The sequence below is a fragment of the Myotis lucifugus genome, unplaced genomic scaffold, assembly GCF_000147115.1.
Source record: "Myotis lucifugus unplaced genomic scaffold, Myoluc2.0 scaffold_48, whole genome shotgun sequence".
Lineage (NCBI taxonomy): Eukaryota > Metazoa > Chordata > Mammalia > Chiroptera > Vespertilionidae > Myotis > Myotis lucifugus.
In genome coordinates, this window is record NW_005871096.1 from 2,459,657 (window position 1) to 2,476,235 (window position 16,579).

General features: G+C 40.1%; 1 pseudogene; it reads right to left on the minus strand.

Annotated features, from left to right (window-relative positions):
* Positions 1-567: 567 nt before the first annotated feature.
* The window catches only part of LOC102428983, a 32,775-nt pseudogene continuing 16,763 nt past the window's right edge, over positions 568-16,579 (minus strand).

The following is a 16,579-nucleotide window of genomic DNA, read 5'->3' on the forward strand; positions in this document are numbered from 1 at the left end:
AGCCATTAAAGGGAAAATGTCCTTCAAGTCATCCCTAAGGATCAGCAGATTTTATACTTGACAGCTTTTCTTTGCTTAATGGAGTTTCAATGGGAATTAGAGTAGCACAGTTTGCATTAGACGATTCTTTATTTAATGTGTTGAAATATGGCTCCTCGTCAAGAGCTCTAGAGAGAGACTGGGAATAAGGACCAGGGCGGTTTGCCTAGAAATTGGAATGAAATTCCATTTAAAACTAAACGGTCACACTTGTAAGCAATATTTTAGGGAGAAACACTTTCCTGTGTGAGTGATAGGTTGATGGTTCCACAGGTTCCTCCCAGTTCTAAGCCCTCTCTGGGTTGTTTTCAAAGGTTTTTTTTTTTCTTTTTTTGGCTGGGTACAGTGAACTTTATGGATGGTGCATGACAAAGTAGGGCTCCCTGCACCCCTCCCTTTCTTCAGGTGAACTGGGGTGGAAACAGTGGTCAGGAGATTTTCAGTGTGTCAGGGATCAATCTGGGACAAGGACTCCCCAGCCGCTGAGGGTCTCTCTTCCTCTTGCTGAGTTGGTGGTCCAGGGGGCTCTTACTTCTTGGAGGCCATGTGGACCATAAGGTCCACCACCCTGTTACTGTAGCCAAATTCATGGTCATACCAGGAAATGAGCTTGACAAAGTGGTCATTGAGAGCAATGCCAGCCCCAGCATCAAAGGTGGAGGAGTGGGAATCACTGCTAAAGTCACAGGAGACCACCTGGTCCTCAGTAGAGCCCAGGATGCCCTGAGGGGGCCCTCTGATGTCTGCTTCACTACCTTCTTGTATCATCGTATTTGGCAGCTTTCTCCAGGCGGCAGGTCAGATCCACCACCAACACACTGGGAGTGGAGACACAGAAGGCCATGCCAGTGAGCTTCCCATTCAGCTCAAGGATGACCTTGCCCACAGCCTAGGCAGAGCCAGTAGAACACTGGTTCTCAACCTTCCTAATGCCGTGACCCTTTAATACAGTTCCTCATGTTGTGGTGACCCCCAATTTCATTGTTACAAATTGAACATAATTAAATCACAGTGATTAATCACAAAAACAATATGTAATTATATATGTGTTTTCCGATGGTCTTAGGCGACCCCTGTGAAAGGGTCGTTCGACCCTCAAAGGGGTCACGACCCACAGGTTGAGAACCACTGCAGTAGAAGCAGGGATGATGTTCTGGGAAGCCCCTCGGCCATCACCCTACAGCTTCCCAGAGGGCCATCCTCGGTCTCCTGGGTGGTGGTGATGGCATGGACTGTGGTCATGAGTCCCTCCATGATGCTAAAGTTGTCATGGATGAGCTTGGCCAGGGGGGCCAAGCAGTTGGTGGTGCAGGAGGCATTGCTGACAATCTCAAGGGAGTTGTCGTGTCATACTTGTCATGGGTCACACCCATCACAAACATGGGGGCATCCACAGAAGGGACAGAGATGATGACCCTCTTGGCTCTGCCCTTCAAGTGAGCCCCAGCCTTCTCCATGGTAGTGATGACACCGGTGGACTCCACAACATACTCAGCACCAGCATCACCCCATTTGATGTTGGCGGGATCTTGCTCCTGGAAGATGGAGATGGACTTTCCATTGAAACAAGCTTCCCGTTCTCAGCCTTGACTGTGCCTTTGAACTTGCCATGAGTAGAATCCTACTGGAACATGTAGACCGTGTAGTTGAGGTCAATGAAGGGGTCATTGATGGCGACAATATTCACTTTGCCAGAGTTAAAAGCAGCCCTGGTGACCTCCAACCTTCACCATTGTGTCTCAGGGTTGTGGCTGCTGGCACAGCGCAGGAAGAGAGGCTGTCTCTGTTTGCAGTTTTATGGAGACGGCGTTAAATCTCTAAACAGAAGTTTGGGGAACCCTAATAATATTGACTTGACTCAATTGGTTGCCATAATTAGGACAAGTTATTTTTACTTTATATCCAAGACACTTATTGTGGAATCTAGATGATACTATTGACTTCGAAAAGGTAAGAATTTAAAAAGACTAAACATAAAAGGCAACAAAATAATAACATTTATTGTTTACCTTGTTTTGACCATATGCTGTATTAAAGGTTTTATTTCATAACTTACCTTTTCAATAGTCAAAAGAGACAGCTGGTGCTCTCTTTTTCTTTACACTAGAAAGAAATTATCTTTAAAAAAGATTTTATAAGATGGCTATAAAAGCTGTTATTTTATACCCTAGTGTGAATATGGTGGGTATTTATTTTATTCTAGTTTTATTAAGAAATGCATAACTGGAGGGAGCAGGCAGGGTGACGTTAATGGGGGGAAAGGGAGACATATGTAAAACTTTCAACAATAAAAAATTTAAAAAGAAATGCGAAACTGCCCAGCCACTGTAGCTCACTGGTTGAGCATCAGTCCATGAACCATGAGGTCACCAGTTTGATTCCTGCTCTGACACATGCCTGGGTTCTGGGTTTGATCCCCAGTAGGGAGCATGCAGGAGGCAGTTGGTCAATGCTTCTCTCTCATCAATGTTTCTATCTCTCTCTTTCTTCAGCCAATGGGAGGCCTCTGGGCAATGGAGAGGTAGGGAGAATCCAGGGTATTTCTCCCCTTTCAAGTATCACCTCCATGGTCTATTGCAGTTGGTAGGGAGGCTGGAGGGAGCAGGGCTACAACACTTGGGTTCCAATAACACCCCCTCCTCCCTCTGTAGATGGGGCAGGCCTCCTTCCATGGCTAGTTTCTGGACATTTTCCCCACTCCATTAGGAATTGCCATCCTTTCATCTGTTGTGTAACCATTCCCTTACATTTAATTCCTGTAGATATAAGTTCTTGATGTAATTTCTTTTCTTTGGTTTGACATTAATCTGTATAATTTTATTTTGTATGATCTTTAGAAATAGACTACACTTTTAACATTTGGTTTCTGTCAAACATGACTTTTCCAAAAATGGACTAGCAAGAATTAGTCAAATCCTTTACATAGAACATATGTTTCAAAAAATATACTACTATTGGATCAGTACTGAAAATTGAGTTTTCAAGGAATATCAACAACAACAAAAAGGATGACAAATTTTACTTACTTTGAACTCTGTTCAAACAAAAGTTGCCAAATTTCATAGAATAATATGACCCTCACTTTAGGCAGGATGCATTTCAATTTAATAGAAAATATTTCAAATTTTTGGTCTTGAGATATGAATTGTAACTGGAAACCGCAAGATGAAATATAGTATATGGGAATTAAAGAAAAAAAAGTCTCTTTGCCATTTCCTCATGGATAGGCTCAGTAAGAACACAGCATGAAGACAATATAAATGCCTCCCTTGAGATTTCTACCTCTCCCAACAACAGGAACAAAACATGACTTGCAATGTGATACTGAAGTGAAAATGAATGATGGCCAATAGGCTTTTTGAGGTGTAGGGGCCAGAATGTACTGCTATATCTAAAATGTTGTAATATTTATGTTAGACTTTACACATGACATAGGTTTTTTTTTTATACATTCTCTATAAAACGTGATGTTTTTGCATTTGTTTTTCATTTCCAAAAATTTGAGATAACATACACTACAGCACGTGGAAAACTCCCTATGGGATACTTGTATAATACCTTTGTATTATTATAAATAGCAACTAATGTTAGAAAATAGTTTTAAAATGTATCTTTATGGCATTAACGATGTTTCGGTTGGCTGAAGACTCACTGAGTTTATCCTTTCTTTCCTTCTTCTGCTCTCATTTTTCCAACTTCTCTTTATGCTTGTTCCAGGTACGTTTTGTAATGACATGGCAAAAGTATGGCCTCCAAGTGCAAACCTCAGATTCCCCACTTTTAACCTGGGAACATTACTTACTCCTCTGAGTCTCCATCTCTTCACCTACAAGATGTGTGTAATACTACCCCTTCCACAGGGTTTTGTTAGGACAAAATTACTTTAAATATGTATTTTATAGGTGATGAAGAATTTACCTCCAGAATATTTTTTTTTATTTCAAAACTCAATAATAAGTAAAGCGCCAAATTAAAAATTAGGAAAAAGATTTGAATAGACACTTTACTAAAGACAATATATGGATGGCAAATAAGTGAATGCGAAAATGCTCAACATTATTCATTATCAGGGAAATTCAAAGAATTACTATTAAATATTTACTAGAATGAATAAAATTAAAAATACTGACCATAACAAGTATTGGAATGATCATGGAACACCAGAGACTTGCATACACTGCCAGAAGAAATTGGACATGGTTATAACTATTTTGGAAAACAGTTTGGCAGTTTCTTAAAATGTTAAACATATACTTCCCACATGGTGCCGCGATTACACTCTTGGTTATTACTCAAGAGCATTGAAAGTATATCTCTTTTTTTAAATCATTTTCACATAGTAAAAGTTTCTCTAGCCATATTTAGTCATCAAAAATAGTCTTTAATATTTTAAATTTCCATTTTCAGGCAGTAATCAAAACTCCAAACTAAAGTCAAAGTCTAAGCTTCCTCTCTCCCCCACATCAGTGTTGCTTAAGTTTGGTACCTGAAGAGGCAAATTCTGTGTGACTGGCTTCTTCTGACTCCCCCTCCCACCACCAAATTGTCCTTCATCTCTGCACCAATAGCTGAGATTTCTGACTTCTCCAAGGTCTGGCCCAGCAAATAATTGGTTAGGGTTTTATGTGATACTGTCAGGATAATCTGGTTTCTCTGGATGTGTTTTTCTGCATGCGGTAACTGTTCAAAATGGACCTTTTTCCTTTAAGGGATTGCTGAGTTTTCTCTAGACATCCCTCTCCTATTTCTTGTAGTTACTGGAGTGTGTCACTGCAGATCCCTGACAGTTAGCATTGACCACTCAGATGAGAGAAATAAAAGACCTAAATAGAGGGACAGACTGTATTTATAAAATTGCTAAGATGTTAATTATATCCAGATTTATCTCAACTTGAAAAAAAAATCTTGAGTGTTTTTAAATAGAATTGACTAGCTTATTCAAATTCACAAGGAAATTTATAAAACCCTAAAATAACCAAAACTATATTTGAAAAAGAATAAAGTTGGTGGACTGATACCACATGACTTCAAGATTGATCATAAAACTACAGTCTTCAGGACATGTAGTATTGGTATAAACATAGAGAAAGCTTGTAACTGGAACAGAACAGGAGGTCCAGAAGTATATCTATACCTATATGGTCAACTAATTTTTGAAAGAGTGCAAAGACAATTTAGTAAGAAAAGGCAGTCTTTTCAATAAATGATGCTTGAACATTGGGTATCCAAAAAAGGATGCTTAATTCACAGCTTGAATTATACAAAATGAATTCAAATTGAATTATATATGCAATTATGATGCCTAAACTTATACAACTTCTAGAAGAAAACCAAAGAAAAAATCTTTATGCCCTTGGATTAGGCCATTTTTCCTCAATTATAAGACTACAGCATCATCCATAAAAGAAAAAATTAATAACTTGGAGTTCATTGAATTCAGAACTTCTACTCTTGAAAGACACTATTAAGATAATGAAAACACAAGTCAGAGACAGTGAGAAAATATTTGCAGATCACATATTTGAAAAAAGACTTGTATCCAGAATGCATGAAGAACTCAATAATAAGACAACAAACAACCAAATTAAAAAGAAATAAGCAAAAGATTTGTTCAGACACTTCACAAATGAAGATATACAGGCAATTAAGAATATCAACATCATTAGTCTTTAGGAAAACATAAATTAGAACCTCAAGATGCCATTACACACACACCTGTTAGATTGCCTAAAAAATGTTTTTAATTGACTTTACCAAGTTTTGACAAGAATATCAAGCAACTGAAACTTTTATTCACTATGGGTGGGAATGTAAATGCTCTAATATCTTTTGAAAATTGTTTGAAGTTTCCTTTAAAAATTAAATATGTACTTACACTATAACCCAGCCACTGTACTCCCAGGTGTTTACGCAAAAGAACTGAAAGTTTAAGTCCACGCAAAGACTTGTATATGAATGTCCATAGCAGTTTCATTTGTAATAGCCAAAAACTGGAAGCAAGCCAAATGCCCATCAACAAGTGAATGGAAACAATCTGTGATATGTATGTACACCAAAATGCTACTCATCGATAAAAACAAATGGAGTGTCGATACATGCAACACATAGATGTATCTCCAAGTTATTATCTCACATTTGAAAACGAATCTCTGGTGACAGAAGGGAAAGCAGTGGAGGCCTGGGGGTAGGAGGAGCGGTGCATGAAGGGAGAGTACAAGTGATTATCAAGGGACAGAAGGACACTTTGGGAGTGAAGAATATTCTTATCTTGATTTTGGTGATGCTTTAAATATGGCAAGATAGCAAATTGTACAATTAAATGTTACAGTTTATTATGACAATTATACCTCAATAAAACTGCTAAAATAGGCTTAGGTTATATCACAGGAATGACTAAACATCACAATCTAGTCCCAGACTTAGCAACCTGCAGTGGGTGTGAGAAGCAGATTGTCAGGTGTAGAGTGACCCACCGGGGCTGACCAGGACTTGATTCACAGTTCCCGGAGCATGCCCTTTTCTACACCTGCCACTGAAGCCTCAAAGAGCTCAAGTCCTTGAGCAAAACAATCTGCCATGAGTAAAAATGCCAGTCAGTATAGTTGCTCTGAATACAGCAGGACTTGCCTCGCCAGCCCTTTTCATCTGGGATGTGGGATGCTGTTAGATCCATGTCTGAGTCCAGCTACTACAGCTTCCAAACCGTGTAACACTGTGATGAACATGTGTCTGCAGAACCTCATTTTCCTTATCTGTAGAAGGGGGATGTAACACCCCTAAGGGTTGTTAGATGAGGATTCAGTGAAGTGACCTATGCAGTATCAATTTTTCACGAAAGCATTATTCATCTGTAAATTAGTTACAATAATAAGATTCAATGGTCCAAAGAGGCTTATGGGGCTTGACATGTAGTGCACCCATGACATGTGAAAGAGGACTGTCCTGAGATCTACATGTGCTCACATCATTTTCATTTTTTTAAATATATTTTTATTGATCTCAGAGAGGAAGGGAGAGGGAAAGAGAGATAGAAACGTCAATGATGAGAGAGAATCACTGATCGGCTGCCTTCTGCACACCCCTTCTGGGGATCGAGCCCACAACCTGGGCGCATACCTTTGACCGGAATCAAACCCGGGACCCTTCAGTCTGCAGGCCGACACTCTATCCACTGAGCCAAACCGGCTAGCCTATTAGGGCATCATTTCCATTTTTAACAAAATAATTAAATACCTTTCAAAGAAATAAAAATCGGGTGACTTTTACCTGAGACAGTACTGTGAAGAGGAAAGCACCAAGCAACATATAAGCTCGAGAGCCATTTTAAGTACAACCAGCAGAACAGGCAAAAGGAAGGAATGAGGTTGTTACACGCTGGGGGGGAAAGGGTCCTGAGCAAAATGTCTATTGCTCTGTCATAGCGATGCAGAGTCGCACTAATTAGAATAAATTAGTATTGCTAGGGCTCCCTGAAATGGATTGAAGACTGGCTGACATGTAATCAGCAAAGAGTGATGATAAATGACAATGTGCCCGGTTAGGACGATGTGACAAATAGAATCTACAGAACTCCAAGCTGCCTGTTATTTGGCTTAATATTGTCCTAAATGGATTCAAAAAGAAGATTTTTTTAAAGCACATCAACTGAAATAAATAGGAAATAGTGGAGGCAGCAGATGTTTGAAGCCCAAGAGATGTCAAAGAGGTGATAATATTGTTTCCTTTCACTTTAGAGGCTGTGCACCAAGGGCTCTCACATTCTTTCTTTAACCCTCTATTGACATAATGAATGAGGCAAAGCTGGTATTAACCCTAATTATACGGTTGAAGAATTGAAATTCAGAAGCTTGGGTCACTTGTCCAAGGTCATATAGCTAGTAAATTTCAGAACTGAGTCTCTAGTGACCATCTGCTCTATTTTTTTTTTTTTTTGTCAGTTCCACATCTATTATTTGTTCTCAAAATAATGCCCTGATTTTGTTTGGGGGAATCACCACTCCCTCTCTCTTTGATCATGTGATTTTAGTGTGGCTCGTACCACTCATAGACTCAGTGTGTGTTTAGAACGCCTACTAGATTTTTCAAGCAAAGGGGGATCTCTTTTTCTTCTGGGGCTGTATAAGTTGGTTTGCTGGAAACACAAATCTACCAAAGGCTACCACATGTCAAATGGAAAATGCCTGCTTAACAATTAATCCCAACTAAAGGAGAGTAATGCTAAGAAAAGGAGAGAGAAGAAATATGTCTTGTTCAAGGCCACTCTACTATTGGCAAGTAGGTGTTAGAGAGCATAAACATAGACACACATCTATTGCTTTACAAAATTCAATTATTTCCCTCCTTCCATTAATCACCACTCTTAACATACACCTCCCACATCTCTGAAAAGATCAAATTCATTCCATGTAAGCCTCCTCCTCTGACATTGTGACATTGTTTATATTTTATCAGTTTTGCCTATTTAAAGTGTTCTCTTATGTAAAGTTTACCAGAATATTTCACCACTTACCACTCCCTATGAGACTTTATTGCAATATTTATCCTGATTTTCTCTCTATTCCTATGCCCCAGCTAAAAGTATACCCTAAGGTATTTCAAACATTGACTGAAATAAAATTACAGCATGAAATTACAGTTTTCTAGTTCCCAAGGTTAAAGATTTTAGTTCTTTGATACAGTCAATTTTCCCCCAAAGAAAACTGCTCCAAGCATGCTAGCTCTTCAATTATGCAATTATTAGGCCATAAATTAAAATGTGAAGTAAACATTAACTGTAATAGATATGTACATATGTTTTACATTGATAACATGACTTTACATATTGTTGAAGTAGGAATTTTATTTCAGACTTTCTTAGTTTTCCTTTGTATGTTTGATACCATATTAGTTTTCTAGTGTTTCTTTTTTTGCTCTTGAACAAGTTACCATAAACCTAGTGACTTGACACAATTTATTGTCATTTAGTTCTATAGTTTAGAGGTCTGCCATGTGTCTCAGGGAGATAAAATCAAGTTGCTGGTAAGGCTGCATTCTATTCTGGCAGCCCTAGGGGTGGACCTGTTTCCTTACCTTTTCCTTCTTCTCTCTGCCTCCACATTCCGTGGTTGTGGCTCCTTCCCTCCATCTTCAAACTCAACAACTTTACATGTTTCTGACCATTCTTCTGTAGTCACATCTCACACTGACTCTCTTCTGCCTCCTTCTTCCAATTATTAGGATCCTTATGATTATATTGGGCCCAATGGATAACCCAGGATACTAACCCTATTTTAAAATCAGCTGTCATACAACTTTAATTTCCATTTGCCAGGTAAGGCAATATATTGACAGATTCCAGAGATTAGCACACAGGCATCTTTGGAGACCCTTATTCTGCCTTCCACAATTATGGGTACACCTTGTTTTATTTCACTTCACTTCACTGTGCTTTACAGAGACGTTTTCACACATTGAACACAAGACTCTCCACCAGCAAAAATATTATGACTCACTTCATTGTGATACTTGAACCAAACCCACAATATCTCTGAGATATGTCTGTATTGTTGTAGTAGAGGAATTGAAATGGAGAGATGGATTTTGGTTATATATGAATTGAGATTTGTAAAACCCTGGCTTCAATTACTGAGTATTCTTATAAAAGTAGAATGGAAAGGGGCAGAAATTATAGTAAAATGAGTAATTTTTAAAAGAGAAGGGTCAGAAGAGAGAAGCTGCAATAACTTTTTATGAAAGGCTTTGGTAAGTCTCTAGGCACAAGGAGCTTTGCTCTGTCATAACTTTGCAAGTCGGAACCACAGCTGCCTTCGTTTGGGCTCTGGCGACCTCCCATGGTGTCAGCAAGGCTCTTTCAGGAAACTTCAAGGACAGTGGGCTTTGGCCAGGTGAGTCAAATGGAGGGTGGGGGCAGGGAGAGGTCTGAAGCTCAGTACTTGGTGAGCCTAGGTGAGGTACTTGTTTGAAGTTCTCAGAAATAATTGGGGTCACTCTTCAGGGGATCTTAAGTCCATTGTTCAGGTGGTGGGAGCTACAGCTAAAATGTGGCCTCAAAGAGTTAACCCCAGCCAGGCCAGAGTGGCTAGTTGGTTGGAGTGTCATCTCATGCACGTTAAGTTTGCAGGTCCAATCCCTGATCAGGGTGCTTTGGGAAGGCCATGGATCAATGTGTTGCAGAAGACCCAGAAAAACCAAGCGACGCTTTGAAGAAGTGGAGAAACACTGTTTTAATTACACCGGTGGACTCCGGGAACAATTTCCAAATCAGAGTGAAGTAGCTTCACTTTTTATAACCTTCTGGGTCTTTGTCTTGCAGATATCCCCCCTGCCCCCTTCGTGGCCCTGCAGGAAGGCCCCCAGGTGTTGATGATCTGTCCTGGGGCCAGCGATAATGGCCTCCCTCCCCCCACCCCCCAGGGCAGTTCATTGTTCCTGACACATCTTACAAGACCAGTTTCTGGGAAGGAGGCAACGACCTAATTATAGGTCATCAAGAATGCACACTGAGCTTGCTGGCATGAATTCCAATTGCTAGCCCCCAAAATATCAGGGTTACATTTGAATTAGCCCTTTTTAGCCTTCTCAAATGTTTCTATCTATCTATCTAACTAACTATCTCTATCTCCCCCCCCACCCCCACCCACCCCTTTCCCTTTTCCTCTCTATAAGTATGTCCTTGGGTGAGGATTAAAAAAAAAAAAGTCAATTCCACTTCAAAAACTCCTCAGTCAGAGACCTTTAGAACCTGTATGTCAAACACAGGTTTTAATTCCTTATGTATGCTAATTTTCCTTCTATGGCTAAATATGATCAAAGCAACCATAAAAGCATTCACTTGAAGACTGCTCCTTTGTTTCCATGTTTCATGATAGAATTTTGAAGTAGTGCTGAGTTCTTGTGGATCCTGCTACTTCTCCATTCATTTAATCTGTAGAAGTTTGCTCCATGCATCTTTGCTTAATGGAAACTGTACCATCTCTGAGAGCAAAAGTTACCTGAAAGACCTTCCTAGCAGTTGTTTCCCAAAAACAAACACACTGAGGAAATAGAGGTATGTCTCCTAGAGGAAGAGAGAATACGTTTGACCTTAGAGGAGTCCATCTGAGGAATAAATACATAAAGAGAGGAAGATCTTTCCCAGACTGAAAAAGACCTTTCTGAAGATCGGGGTGGGGGAAGACAAATGCCTGTGGGTTCCATTAGCAGCTAAGGCAGCGGTTCTCAACCTGTGGGTCGCAACACCTTTGAGAGTCCAACGACCCTTTCACAGGGGTCGCCTAAGACCATCGGAAAACACATATATAATTACATATTGTTTTTGTGATTAATCACTATGCTTTAATTTAATTATGTTCAATTTGTAACAATGAAATTGGGGGTCACCACAACATGAGGAACTGTATTAAAGGGTCTCGGCATTAGGAAGGTTGAGAACCACTGAGCTAAGGTCTGTGCTGCTGGAGGCTAAGGACAGTAGTTAGCATAATAAATTCGAGAAGTTTGTCAGAAGGCTGATGCATATTATTACCTGCTGCCAAACAGCTGAGGGCAATTCCCCTAACCTGATAATCCTTTATTGTTTACCAAACCCTACCTTTGATATGTATATCTGCTTTGCTAAAGGGCAAAATGTGTTAATAAAAAGCCATTTGCCTGGTTCCCCCAAATGCCTTCCAAATTTATATTTCTTGTCTAGTCTCTATTCATTTATGCATAGCCCTTCTCCAGATTCCGGAACCCTTGCTGTGAAAAGACTGCGGCACTGGGCAGTACTTCAGACAGTACCTCAGGAGGACACTAGACTCAAAGGGCGCCAGACAGCAAGAGGGTGCCAGATGGCAAAAGGGAATTGTTCAGGGATTTTAGCCATGGGGTTCCCAGTCTCATCCAAGACTCCCAGGTTTTAGCTATGACTTAGAAGGTGCAGAACCAGTGGAATTGCTGATGTATCATCAGGGATTTGTCTGACTGATAACAGATAGCAAGGAATCGTTCTCAGGACTGGGACACAAATCCTGTGAATTCCCTGGTGCATTGCACTTCTCCCAGAGAGGAGACAAAAACAATGATCAGATTGGATTTCCTGCTGCCCCCTTGTTTCCCCCAGCAAATGAGAAAGAGAGGCTCAAAAGTGAGTTGACTCAAAACCCAAGAGATGTGCTGTGTCAAGTTGGCTTATGAGCAAAGGTCCTCCTTACCTGGCTGTAGCTCTTTTCTGACTTTACTGTTAGTAGTACGTTGTCTGCAGACACCACCACTTAATCATATATTACATGCACAGCCCTAATTCTTTACCCACCCCCAGTGAAGGAATCAAAGTCAATCATGACTTGGTTTCCTGCGATCCGCCAATAAACACTTTCCTGAATCTGTTCTTTCGACAATAAGGTCTCTAATGATCTTCCTGGATTGTGGGTTCAACCATGACCTCTACAGGATGATAACTTTGACATTTGAGAGGAAGTAATTCAGTGATATTAAGTGTACAGCACCTACCCGTCCGCGCATGCCCAGTGGAGGAATCGTGGCCACTGTGGGCACTGAAACCCAGACAGTAGCAGGGAGGGAACCATATGCTTCTCTCTACCCACCTGGGGTGAGGACACCTTTTGCTAAGGAGTCAGTAAACTGCCTACTTATTTTTCATCACTAAAGTGTTCATCACAATAGGACTGGCTGATTTTTAGATATAATAGCAAGGAAAAGAAAGAAATATCTCAAGTATTTGGGGAATTTAATTATTTAGCCATAAGGATTCAATGATTTCTATTTTGTCATAGTTGTGCTGAGCCCTGCTTCCTGAGAAGAGGGTCCTCGGGGCCATTCTATTTTATATCACTCCCAGTTTATGACCAATAGGAAGTATAAGCTTATTTATTTGCATATCACAGGTTTTTAAGGTTCTTGGAGATGAATAGGGGTGATGTATTTGCAGAGAAACAGGGAAGATGTGTAGCAAAGCAGCAACAATAAAATATTAATGAAGCCATGTGCTCAGTACTCTGTTTTATATGTATTATTTAATTTAACTGAACAAAATGTTAGCAGGAAATTACAAATTAAAAACAAGGATAATTTAAGTTCATCTTTTTTATTTATGTGTAACATTAAACTATTGTCATTATGCCAATCTTATTTTGTTAATGTGGGCCTTGTGAATTAGAAGAATTTTCAATATCCCACATCAGTGAAATTACTATAAATTTTATTGTACATATAACTGTTATAATCTCAATCTCTTAAATTTTTATTTAAATAATTAGTAACATTAAATAATATGAATAGAGTTATTCACAGGTAGTGCTCAAAATCCAAAAGAATGAGACCCATTTTTCTTATTTTATTCTGGTACCAAATATTTAAATAAAAGATCCCTTTTATTCTGGTTAATTATTCACAGTGACATTTTGAGATCAGAATCAGCATATAATTATTCTTTGTCTAAAACCCCTGAAATTAAAGTTGAGCTAACAAAAGAATATTTAAATTTAAGAGCTTTTGAAAAATTACCTCTATGTGAGGGAGCTGGAAATAACTTTATTTTATTAAGATTTAATTTTTTAAAAAGTCTTTGATTCCTCAAGGTGAATAAGAGGTCTCTCATTTGGGGGGGGGCGGAGGCGGGAACTTGCAGGATGATACAGAGAAAACCTTTTGCTAAAGCAATGAAGATGAGGTTTTCTAGAATGTTGGGACATAAAGGAAACTAAGATCTAGGTCCCCTGGCTTTCTTCCAGTTCCTTTAAAGCTCAGAGATTTTTACAGCTTCAGACACTTCCCATAAACTGCTCCCTCTCCCTAGAATTCTTACACCACCCAGACCACCCCCAGTTCTTTAACTGCCCAATATCTACTTACTCTTCCTGAAGCAAGCCTACCAGACCTCTCAAGTCATTTTATGCCTCCTTGGAGGCTCTGACATAAACATACACTTTCATAGCTTATAATTATATCTTTAGTTATGCAAATTTTTGTTTGGTTCCTTTATAAAATTGTAAGGTCTATTCCATGAAGGCAAAAGCTGTGTTTGCCATGATCCCTGCTGTGTTCCCAACACTCACCATGACGTCTGGAATATTATATGTCCCATAGGTATTAGATGAAAAAATGAGAGAGGTAACAGCAATCTTGTGAGAGGAAAAAAATATCAAAAGATTATCATTAATAAAGCAATAACCTGAACACTTTTTATTTTTCATAATTTGTTATCAATGAATAAAACCAAATTTATTTATTCAGCAAATATTTATGGAGCATCAGCTCTATGCCAGGCAATGTGTTAAATGATGGTGAACCAGACACCATCTTTGCAGGTAAGTATTTGCAAGTCCCTGGGAGAAACATGCAACAAGAAGCATTCATGAGATGCTGTGACAAACATTACAGCAGGGTAAGGACAGAGCACTGTGAAAGCATATCAGAGAGGTACCAATTTCAGATACCCATTGCTTTGTTGCAAATTATCCCAAAGCATAGTGACTAAAACAATTTGTTCTTTTTATATCACATTATTCTGTGGGGCAGCAATTTGAGCAGAGCGCGGAGAGAATGGCTCACTCCTACTTCATGATGTCTGGGCTTCACTAAAATAATTAGAATCGTTGAGACCTGGAACAGCTGGAGGATGGCCAAGCACCTCTCTCTGTGTCTGTCTGCCTGCCTGCCTGCCTGTCTCTGTCTCTCATTCTGTCTCCAGCTATGTTGCTAGCTTGGGCTTCTTCATAACATGGCAACTGCAGTAAGACTCCTTACACAGAGGACAGCGCTTTAGGAAAGGGTGTCTGAAGACACAAGGAGTGGGCACTACCAGTCTCCTCAACCCAGAGCCTTTGATCAAAGTGGGACTGAATGAGATGCATGGGTTAAATGCCTCTGACATATCCTGAAGGGGGCCAGCACCTGAGGCTTGTGGAGTCAAAAGAGGCCTTTTGGAGGGAAGGAATCTGTGCTGACACCTACAAAAATTATGAGTTTGGACAAAGAAGTGGAAGGTAACATAGGGAAGGAATTTGAAGCAGAGGTTAGTGCAGTAGGGCCCTGAAGTAGGTCCTTTCATTCACTTTTTTTGTTTTGTTATGTTGATGAGGGAAAAAAGATTCCTTCACTGTTTGTGTGAAGTTTGTACATTCTCCCCATATCTGCGTGGGTTTTCTGATTATTCCAGTTTCCTCTCACAGTCACATTGGTTTATCTGGAGTATCTACATTGTCCCCGTGTGAGTGAGTCTGGGTGTCTGTGGGAGGGGTCCAACGATGGAAGGGTGTTCTGTCCAGGGTGGGTCCAGCCTTGCACCCTGAGCTTCTGGGAGAGGCTCTGGCCAACCATGATGCTGAACCGGAATAAGCAGGGTATAAAAGAACAAAAGAATGATCTTACTTGTTTTTTATTCATATTTCTTAAATGTCTGTATAGCTCACATTTATTTCAATGTTTAATATTAGAAGTATTTTGGGTCTTACTTTAGAAGTTTGATCATGGCTTTGTGATAAGAAATATGCCATAGAAACTTAACTCTTCCTATATAATAAAAGCCTAATATGCTAATTATCCGGTCATCTGGTCATCCGTTCAACCAATCAAAGTGTAATATGCTAATGATATGCTAATGCTGCTCAACCCCTTGCTATGACATGCAGATAGTCGACCACTTGGCCAGTTGCTATGAAGTGCACTGACCACCAGGGGACAGACGCTTCAACCGGTAGGTTAGCTTGCTGCTGGGGTCTGGCCAATCGGGACTGAGTGAGACACGCCAGACACACCCTGGAGTCCTGCCATTGTTCCTCCTTAGCTGGCTAACCTCCCCCATCCCTCCCCAGCCCTGATCATGCACCCGTGGGGTCCCTCGGCCTGGTCTGCGCTCTCTCACAATCTGGGCTGAGGGACTCACCCCCTGAGTGCATGAATTTCGTGCACCAGGCCTCTAGTGTTTATATAAATAACTTAACTCTTGTTTATATAAACCAAATAAAATTTGATGTCATTATAAGTCGTTTTATTAAAAGTTGCAGTTTCCAAGAACCTATGGAATCTAACAACCACTTTAGACATTCAATATGTGACAACTGCTGTCATTTGAGGGTGATGTCTATTCTTAATAGCATGTCTTAAGGATTCTTGGGAGCATGTTTAATATTATACCCCAACTCTGTTAATAGCAAAATATGTTACTATTCACATTCAGATAGTCATTCACCCAGCACTGAGTGCCAGGTCAGTGCAAGTCTGTTCAAGCTATGATGTGAGATGAATGGCTAGAGCAACCAAAATCTCTGTTGTTAGTTCATTGCACTATAACCTCAGCTATGGGTTCCATCAGAAGCATGCCCTAAGGCAAGGATTTAAACATAAGTAGTTTATTTAGAAGGCAATCCCCGGAAACGTCCTCAGGGAGTGAGGGCAAGACAGGAAAGTCCAGAGAGCCAAAAGGGTGCATTCCTGAACAAATTGCCTCTAGGCGATAGGGCTTTACTCTCCTGGCAGCGGGAACCATGGGAATTTGGGACTTATTCCTCCACAAGATGAGAGAAACTGGAAGTATCCC